The 11150-nt window shown below is 28.9% G+C and overlaps 1 pseudogene; it reads right to left on the reverse strand.

The window, feature by feature from the left end:
- Positions 1 to 251: 251 nt before the first annotated feature.
- On the reverse strand, positions 252 to 1160 carry LOC111307042 (uroporphyrinogen decarboxylase 1, chloroplastic pseudogene; annotated as a pseudogene).
- Between the last annotated feature and the right edge of the window lie 9990 nt (positions 1161 to 11150).

Raw genomic sequence — 11150 nt, forward strand, 5'->3', positions numbered from 1 at the left:
TCAATTTCTGAAAGGTAAGTGGGATAAAAATGCTTTATTGCATGATCTTATAAATAAAACTACAATGCAATGAATATGAGATCTTGTTCATGATTTGTTAAAGGTAAAAGAAGCATGTGCTATTAGTGCCATTACTAGTTAGCAAAAGGGTATTTATATTTGCACCCAAAAAAGTATATTATATATCCTATTACTAAATACACCCCATAAACAAAAAACATATTTTTCCTATACACCTTCCACACTTGGTTTTATTCATTACACCCAAAAACAATCTGCATAATTTCATTACTCATGACAAATATTGAGATTAGCAATTTCTAAGCAGTAAGGTGAGAATGATTAAGTAAGCAAATACTGATGCTTTATCCAATCAACTAAGTTCCAAATTACCTTCGTTATGTAAGGCTTTGACCATTGCTCCCATATATTAATTGGCAGTTGTCCACCCCATGAATCAAATATTTATATGAAATGTGCTCCAAACTCCACTTGGTAAAATAATGTATTCAAATATTGCCTTTGTTAAATGAGAAAGAAGAGTCCTCAATAAATTTGGTATTTTATGGCATATATTCTTTATGGTTGTATAACTATTGGTTGTACCTCCCTCTGCAATATATATGGCAATTGTCCAAGGTGCTCCAACAAAACCCAACATTGTAGCATGACATCGAACCTACATAAAAAATAACTTCTAATTTTAAGGAAAAAGAAAAAGAAAAATTCTTTTATTAAAGTTTACAGAAAATTTCTTTTATAATGCATGCAATGAAATTGGAGAATCACCTTTTGGTGTAAAATCTTAAGGGATTCCATGAGAAACTGTAATTTCTCTAAGTAAATTGATGCAATGCCTTCAAGCCATCCTTAAAACGAATTGGTGACTAAATAATAGGGCCCTTACTTCTTCAATGTCAAATGGGACACCAAATGCAGGCAATGGAGTAAGTATATCAGACCAAAATTATCACTCCATCATGAGGGAAAGCTTCCCAAGGCTGTAAAGAAATTTCCATAATTAGATCAATTGTCCCTGACCTCTCTTTGAACGATGGGTGTTTATTTGCAAGCTTTTTGTAAATAGTGATATACCTTCCTGCTTACAGCATCATCTAAGCTAGAAGTTGACTTACAGGCTCTCCTCTCACAGCCTTAACTAACAATGTATCTAAATAAAAGATAAACGAAGATAAAGGAAATAGTTGACAGTATCATTAAAGCCTAAAAACATGAATTTTCTTGCCATCACTGACATACCAACATAATTACAAAATTGCTTTCAACTATCAAGGAAAATAATTGCCAAATTTGTACATATTAGACATAAGCATCCCAAATTTCATTGATTATATATTTTCCTTGGAAGATCTATGCTTTTATGTTGTGTTCATGGAAGCCATAAAAAATATTTTATAGTTTTGAGAGATTTGTGCTTTTATATATTTTCATTGATTATATACCAACCCTTAGTATATATTTAAGACCTTAACTTCTCACTTTAAGAGTACCTCCCATGTATAAATTTTCTAGTGTTGTATCCAATTCAACAATTACATCATCACCTTTCACAATTCTCTTTTATTTTTCTACCTGGCCTCCACCAAAAAACCTGAAGAAAAGCTTTATCTTGTCAATAATAATAGGTGGTTAAATTTAGCATAACATAACTAAAAGTGAACAATTCCTCAAAAATGATGGCTAGCCATATTTAAACTAAGAGAATGTAGGATTAGAGAGATAGTTCATAGAGGTTAAAATAATTATTAGTGTATGTTATCCCAAATATAAGTCAATAACTAATATTTTATTGATGATTTCATACATAATCACAAATAAAGTAAAGGTTTTAACTTCAATTATAGGGGGAACTTGAAGGTGGGTAGCATTGGCATACCTAAGATAAACCTAAAATGCATTAATAGACTCCTAAATTATGGGTACAATGCTAGCACATAACTTACCATAGCATTTCAATTACTACCATATTACTATCAAATTAAATGTGATACGATATTAATAAAAGAAGTAAATTTTCAACAATCTTATGTGATGAAGATGTCCTAAATATTAACCCTCATTCTTCATCTACCTATATTGGTAGCATGTTGCTTCAGGCCCTCCTCTTTATACTTATAATATATTCCTTTTTTTTTGCTATCCGACAACACTTCATATGCTAATCATTCATCAAATAGATTAATCATCCAAAAAAAAAACCAATTAATTCCATCACAAATTATTTTTTATAAAAGAAAAAATTAAATAAAGAAAGAGATATTTTTCCATTATTAATCTCAGCAAATCACTTATTGGCCTTTTCATTACTGGGGTTCTTATTAGGATGATACTTTAAAGCTAGTTTTCTATATGTTCTTTTGATCTGCTCATCTGATGCCCTTTTGACACTTGCAATACCTTGTAATAACTCTTACTACATCGATACAATATCGCCACAAAATTTCACACATGCATAAATGCCATTTGTTAAAAAAAATAAAAAAATGAGAGAGAGACAAAAAGAAATAAGCATTTACCCTGCAATGGTGGTGATCGCGTAAGACAAAGAGCAGAATAAAAAAAGTAGCTTTGTTCTTATAAGCACCATGGAATTGAGATTAAGAGAGAAACTGGATCTCTTCATGACTTTATAAAAACTTGGAAATTTTTCTTAAATCTTCAATCACAAAACAAGAAATACAAATAATTTTTATTAAAAGAGAAAGGTTTCTTTTCTGATCTCAAATCTATGGAACAAAGAGCACTCCCAGAAAAAAAAAAAACCACCAATACTGAGCAACCAAAAAAAAAAAGCTACATAAAAAATAAACCAACCAAAAAATAAAAGCAAATACTTAGAAAAACAACCTTCAACACATGCAAATGAAAAACTCCATTAATCCATGCAAAGAAACCAATGCATGAAATCAAAAACAATAAATGGAAACAAAACATCTAGAACACGGCAAGTTTTGCATGCCCACAAGATCTAAACACCCCAACTAAAAAAATAAAGTTATCAGAAAATTGTAAAAAGAACATCATCCACAGTCTCAAATAGAAAAAAAAATCCATAAACTCACTTGAACTAAGAACAAAAAAGATGCAACAGTGAATAACTACAAAAAAGATGAAAAACCAAAGTTGTGATCAAGGAAAACTCTACCAAAAAAAAAAAGAAAGCCTTTATCAAAACATAGAAAAACCAAAAAACCAAAACATTTCTAGCCTATGGAAACCCAAAAAAAACAAGACACAAATTAGTAAACACAACCCAGAAATGGGGAACTTGCACTAAAAAAATACACAAAACAAAAAGGAAATATTTTCATTTTTTAGGTTTTGAATCAATGGATTTCATTTACATCTGGGAGTTTTTGGGGTAGTTTCAAGTAAAAGGGAGGTTGAAAGTAAGTAGAAAAGGCCAAGCTATTTTTTTTTAATGTTTTTTGATAGATTTTCAACAACCAATGATAGCGGTGGCACAACGAAAGATGGCAGTGGCTGGCCTTTCTAGGTAGAGAAGTTTGAGAGAGTTTTGTTGTGTTTTGAGGATTTTTTTTGTAAGAGAACAAAAATAGCAAAAAAAAATTTAAAGGTCCATTGTACATTACTTAATTTTAAATTACCCTTTAGTTTTTGTTTTTTTACATTGCTTAACTATCCCCTCGATATATATTGGGGATAGCTTTTTATATTAAGCTATGGATAATGAAGCTTACAACGAGCATTAATTGTCAAAAAAGTTTAAAAAAATTTTTGAGCAACTACTATTGAATCTCTCAAATTTCTAAGCCTATCATAAAGCATGAACCCAAATATTCTTATTTAATAAGTAGTTATTTAACCATTAACAATTTTGTCTATCCTTTACAATAAGAAGTTGCATACCAAAATCCTATATGTTTCTCCTCCATAATAATTTAAAATTAATTGCACTTAGCATTTGGTTCAATGATTAAAAAAATAATTTTATCAAACAATCAGAAACAATTATGTTTGCATCATGTCAGCTAATGTTTCATTCTAATTATTTAATGCCATTTCATCAAATATTTACATGTCATTTTCCTAGTCATTTTCTAAAATTTTTCTCCAAACAAAATTTGTACCAATCAACTTGTTATTGCTTTTGAGAAACTATTGACCAACCACGGTTATTTTTTTTATCACTACTCCCTCCTCTTCCACAATTCAAAGGTTCATGTATAGTCAAAACTATGAACTACTCAAATAACCCACCCCCATTCAAGGTTGTAAACTCATCAAAACTAAACCAAAGTGCTTTTTTTTTTTTATTTCTTGTACATTGGATTTTAATCAAATTAATTCTAAAGGCAAATATTTGCAAAGAGTTACTGATTGTTATTGTATTGTTGATTGATTTGGGGCTGAATATTTTTTCTTTGGTCAAGTTAAGATTGTTCTTTACCAATGTTCACAACATGTTTATTTTTTGTCTCAATAACGATATAAGTTTTGTTTTTAGGGAAAAAATAATAATAAAGATGTTTTATGAATAATAGAATGCTTAGCTAAAGAGTGCTTCATTATTTTTGGAAAGAGTTATTTGGTGATTATAGTGGCTTCCAACTTATTTAACAGAGTATTCTAGTTCAGGGTGCAACTATATCTCCAATTCTTTGAATAGTGAAAGGTTTAATGGTTGGTCTGTAGAGAACCAGGTTTGAAGGTATTCATTTTCAGATTATGGCAATTGGCTTTATATTGAAAAATGACAATAGATTATTGGCAAAACACTAGCAGATAAAAAGCTAGGTATTGAAAGATTTAGTGGGATAATTTTTGTGGGAAAATTTTAGAAAATGTTGAGGCAAATGACATGTAAAAAAATTTGATGAAATGACATTAAAATAATTGAAGTGGAACATAGGCTGATATGGCCTAACTATTTTATAAAATCCTTTTTCCAATGATTAGAACATACTTCTTTGTTCAAAAAGTGAATTCCTCCATCCCCTAATATAAGTAAACAAATTTATAAATAAATACAAGCAATTATTAGATTTTAGGATGCATGAACTACATATTTTATTAATTGTGAGGGGTTAGGGGTTAGTGATCATTATTTCCTTTACTAATCTAATGGATGGTAATATATGTATTTATCTCCCATATAGAAAATTTTCTTTTTACCTTTCAAAAAACAATTATTTATAATTGAAATTGGAAAGGTTCAATATCAAAGTAGTGAATATCATTTTTGTCTATTGTAGGGCATACCATTTTTGTTAACTCCCCAAGCTTACAATGAGCAATTATAAAAAAAAAAAATAATAAAAACAAAAACAAAAATAAAAACTTGGATAAGTCTTGCCTTGTGCAAGGGTTATGCTATTCATTCGGTCAGTGGGCCCGGCCCTATTCAAATTTGATCTTAAATTATTTTTTTAAGCTCAAGATTCTAAAATATTAATAAAATTATTTTCATTTAATTTTAATTATAAAATATATTTGAAGTATTATATTTTATGTATTTTATTTTTAATTTTTTTAAAATTATGCCTTTTAAAGCTTAACAAGCCGCAAGAATTTTAAAATGTTAGTCGAGCTTGATCCAACTTGACCTTACCCATGAACAGGTCTAAGGGCACCTATTAGTCATGTTGTCAAACTTTCAACTCTATAATGGAGCTAGACTTGTTTAAGGGCTACCCTGTTTGTCTAAATCTGGAAGTCCACTTAAATTTTGAGAGAGTTTAAACAAAAAATTAAAACCTTTTAAATAGGTTTGGGCACAATTTTCAAGTCTATTTAAATTTCAAGCCAGGCCTTCGACAAAAGATTTAAAACCCGAGCCCCCCTTAGCCTAGCTTGAATTTACATAATATAAAATATTTTATTTTTTATTTTTATATATATGTGAATTATATATAAATTAATTCACATATATATAAAAATTAAAATTAAAATTAAATATTTTATTAAACTTAATTTTTACTTTTATATAATTTTTAATTTTAATTTATATATATAATTTTTAATTTTAATTTATATATATATGAATTGAATATAATCCATTAAACTTAATTTAATCACCTTTTTAAAATTTTTTATTATATAAATTAAGTTTATTTGGTGGGTTTGGAATTTATTTTTTTAATTTGGGTTGGGCTTGAAAAAATTTTGAGATCCAAAATTTCGAATCAAGTTGAGTTTGGATAAACATATAAGCTATTAATACCAGGCGTGAGCTTGGCTTGAACTTGGCCTAAACCCAGCCCGGCTCATGAACACTTCTAGATGGAGCTAACAATGAGCAATTGTTAAAATAAATAAAGAAAAAAAATACTTTGAGCAACCATTGGTGAAACTCTCAAATGTCCAACTTTATTATGAACTCAACTATTCTTACTTAAAAAATAGTTCTTTTATACAAAAAAAAGGCCTAAGTTAAAGGATAAGAAAAGCTTGATTGATATTGAGATTTAAACTTCAAACCTATTAAATGATATTTTTTAAGGATGGCTATATAAATCAATGGAATTCAATGAGTTTAAAAATCTATTATTTTAACCATTAATAATTTTGTCAATCCTAAAAAAGACGTATTCCCCAAGGTTACAATGAGCTATTATCAAAAAACATAAAAATGAAAAAAAAAAAACCTAAAGCTAGTCCAGACTTGTCTAAAGGCTAAAATATCCACCTGACCCAATGACTTTGGTCATATTCAAGTCGGGTTTTAAACAAAACTTTTCAAGCTCAAGATATTAAAATATTAATAAAAATTATTTTTTATTTAATTTTAATTATTAAATATATTTCTTAGTCTATTATATATTTTGATCTTTTATTATTTTTTTAAAAGTTAGGCCTTAAGATCAAGAGCCAAACCAAACCTTAAACAAGGATTTTAGAAGGCTAACCAATCATGGCTTGACTCAACTTGATCCATAAATAGGTTTAGAAGTTAGGGATGAAAAAAATTGAGAAAACCGATTCGAAACTATAGTGTTTGGTTTAGTTCGATTTGGATCGATTTTTTTCTTATTCGATTTAGATTAAGTTTGGATATTATAATGTATATATTAAGTTTAAATTTGATTTCAGATTGGGATGTGAAAGAAAAAAAAATCGAATCAAACCAAATTATATATTTTTATTAGTTTTTATATATATTTTAAATTTTAATAAAAAATAATTATTAAAATAATATTTTATATATTAACATAATATATAAAAACAAAAAAATTTAAATTTAAATATTGATGAACTAAATCAAACCAAACTGATAAAATTTGGTTTGGATTAGATCGATTTAAAAAAAAAATTGGTTTAGATTTGAATCGGATTTTAAAAATTTATAATATTATATATTATCCAAAAAAATCGAATTAAATCCGATCCGATCCAAACTGTTATCACTTCTACTTGAAGCAACTATTGGCCCAACTCTCAAATTTGCAACTCTATAATGTTGCTAAAAATGAACAATTGTAAAAAAAAAAAGTAAATGAACAAAAATAAAAACAAAAAAAAAATTGAGCAACTATTGATAAATCTCTCAAATTTCCAACGCTATCATGGAACATAAACTCCAATATTCTTATTTAATAAGTAGTTATTTAACCATATACAATTTAGTCAATCCTTTACAACAATAAGTGGAGTACCAAAATCCTATAAATTCCTCCATAATAATCACAACCCAATCCGTTCAAGCTACCATTGGCGTCAACCAGAAATCAGTTTCTTGGCAAACATGGTCAGCAAGATGTCCCATGTCCTTTCTATACTTCTCCTGATATCATCACTTTTATTGCTCTTTCCTCCAACTCTATCCAAAAACACACACTTGGGTAAGTCACTTATAACTATATACGAAATGTTCTTCCAAAATAGTTTTATCTCTCTCTTTTGAGTTTGTCAATTGCTTTTCTTTTCTTTTTTTATTTTTTGGGTTATTGTAGGAAAGAAGGTTGATGAAGAGATTTGGAGAAATCTAATCGATGTAAAACCACCTCTATGTAATTATGAATTTTGTCATACAAAAAGTAACAACGAAGCACGTAGCGGCCACGTGACCGAGGGCCATAACTAATGGCTATAAACCTTACCATACATGTGCCACCACTCTCTATGTATGCCTTTCTAATTGGGTTTGTACCATTTATCTTATATATATAGATCAAAGCTGAATTGAGTTGTCTTGGTTTTTGTTTGGAAAACTAAACCAAATGTAATATTTTTCTTAAGGAAATTTTTTGGGAGATTTTGAAATTTTTCGACATCGACAATGGTGGTTGGAGCTCGTCGCCGGCAAAGACCACGGCAGCTGTCATGATGGACGATCAATTGCCCCAAATCGGCCTAAAAAAAGGGGAAAGAGAGCGATTTTTTTCTATAAGAGGGGGAGAATGACTGAAAAAAAATTAAGCCCTTTTATATAAACGGCCGAAACCAAAACGACGCCATTTTATAAATGCCTAAAACGAAGTCATTTTGAGCCCTGATGATCGACGCGTCAACCCGTAACCCGACCCAGGGTTTGCGCACCTGACTCGATGACCCGTTTCTTCTTCAGCCTATGACTAGTCCATCTGAACTGAACCAGATCGAACCGGACCACACCCAAACCACTGACTCGAATCGCTAACACTAGACTGAACCGTCGGACCGAACTGGGCATTGACTTGACTGTTGACTGATCTGGTTCAAGTAAAAAATTTTTTTTTTGAATTTTTATAAAGATTTTTTTATATATTATTTTTGTTATTTTTAATTATTATTCTTAATATTTATGTATGTTAAATTATTTAAATTTACCAAAATAAATTTTTGTTGTTTTATAATAATAATTAATAAAAATAAATAATGAATTATATAATAAAAATTTTTGATAGTTTTTTTAAATAAATCTTATAAAATAATAAAAAATATCATAAAATGAAAATTTTATCCAATGATAAGATTCAAATGTACTCCAAGTAGTAATGCCTACGAAATCTCTAGGTGAGGAAATTTTTTTAAATACTAACAGTGTATTGGAGTATTTATAAAAATTTTCAGTACAATAAAAATTTTCTTTTGTTAATAATAATAAAAATTAATTAAAAACTAAAATAAAGTAATAAAAATAAGGAAAAAAAATTTACCAAATGATGGATTCTAAAAGTATTCCGAGTAGTGATGTTTTACGAAATCCCTAGGCGAAAAGATATTTTTTTTAAATATTACCAGTATATTGGAATATTTATGAAAAATCTTCAATATAATAAAAAAAATTTTTTCTTCAAAGTTTAAATTAAAAATAAATATTAATAAAATAATTAATAAAATTTCTAAAAAAAGAGAATAAAATGTGTGCATTAACATATTATCATTTGCATTGCATGCATGGCACAATCTTTTGTGGAAAAGATAAATTTGAGCCTCTGAAGATGAAATTCTAAAGTATTCCGAGAAACGATGCCTAAGAAATATTTAGGTGAGAGATAGTTCTTTTAATGTTACCAATGTACTGGAACATTTTAAGAGTTATTTCAATAAAAATGTTTTAATTTATTTTTTTTGAATAAAAATAAATAATAAATAAAAAAATAATTTCTAATAAATAAAAAATCAAGAAAATTATTTTGCAAACATAAAAAATAGGACTGTTTTTTTTATCAAATCAAAGGATAACACGTAGTTAGTTGGTACCATTTTAAATGGGCACTGTGGGGGTGCTAATCCTTCCCCACACGTAACCGACTCCCGAACCCAGACTGTTACACAAACCCTAAAATTATCATTTTAATAAATTTTAATTAATTTTAAGATTTCATTAAAATGATATGTTTTAATAGGTGACCAATAGCACCTAGCCAAAAAGGATTAGTGGCGACTCTCATTTTTTTATTTCGTTTCCAAATTCATCGATCGAACACAAAACTGTTACGACAACTTAACGACTTCGCTGGGGATGCCTTTTATTTTTAAGAGTTAGGCCAAAATTAACTATGTATTTCCTTAATTTTTTATTTAAAAAATCTTATTTTTTTTTCATTTTTATTTTTCACTTTCAATAAGAAAAAAAGCCAAAAAACGACAAATCGAAAATAAAGAAAAAATTCACACATGTTTTTTTTGCTATGCTTCTTATGCTTTATTTTTTCGTATATATTACTCTTGATAAGTTAGGAAACATATACACATACAATGATACAATGCATCTCATGCATGAGCTCTATACCAGGGCTTCGTCCTTTATAAGAGGAAGTAAAGTACCTATGCCATCGTAAGGTGATAACCTCGACAATGGCAAGTGAAATACTTTCACTCAAATTGAACCCTTTCCATTTGTAGCCTGTAATGGGTAAGGATCAAAGTGTCTTACTAGTCTAGTGTGGACGACAGTGAGGAACAATTTGGGAACCTTTAGACATGTGTCAATCCAAACCCAGCATGTAATAAGCCTAGAAAATCAGCCTTAGGTAAAGCCTTATCCACCCTCTTGTAGGAAATACTTAAGAATAAAAGTTGTGTAATACAAAACAAAACAAAACAAAACAAAAAATCTTAAAAAAATATTTTTTTCTCAAATTGCATACTCACACTAACTCAATTTTATTTTTTTTTTCTTTTTCATTTTTTCATTAATCATATCATACAGTTCAACATCGAGATATTTACTCTATGACATATTTCTCCCAAGAATTTTTCACGGATCCCATAGAACTACAGATTTGCTCATCCTCAGTCAATGTCCCATGTGAGCCATATAATGAAGTACATGTTTGGTCGAAAGAGGCTCAACAAAAGAATAGAGATTGCTTGCCTATTGGCTATGTGTCTGAGTTACCTGAGAAAGTGCATTTGGATATCACACAGAATGATTTAAAAGACTTAGTCGTCATTTGGGGTCAGTTAAATGAAGAAAAAAAAGAAAGCTTTTGCAAAAAGTATGGGCAGATTGCATCATTCATTTCAGTAGTGATCAATGAACAGCTGGTCAGGGTAGCTATATAGTTTTGAGATCCATCTTATAGATACTTTACTTTTAATCAGGAAGATTTGGTACCAATTATCGAAGAGTATTCGATTTTGTTTGAAATAGAACTATAGTGTCTAGATAAAGTATTTACCCGAAAGCCAAAATTAGGTTATCGTAAAAAGTTGGCTAAGCTTATGGGGGTTAAAGTAGA

Source organism: Durio zibethinus, chromosome 22 (genome assembly GCF_047325235.1).
Source record: "Durio zibethinus cultivar Kanyao isolate XHJ-2024 chromosome 22, ASM4732523v1, whole genome shotgun sequence".
In the NCBI taxonomy this organism is placed as follows: Eukaryota; Viridiplantae; Streptophyta; class Magnoliopsida; order Malvales; family Malvaceae; genus Durio; species Durio zibethinus.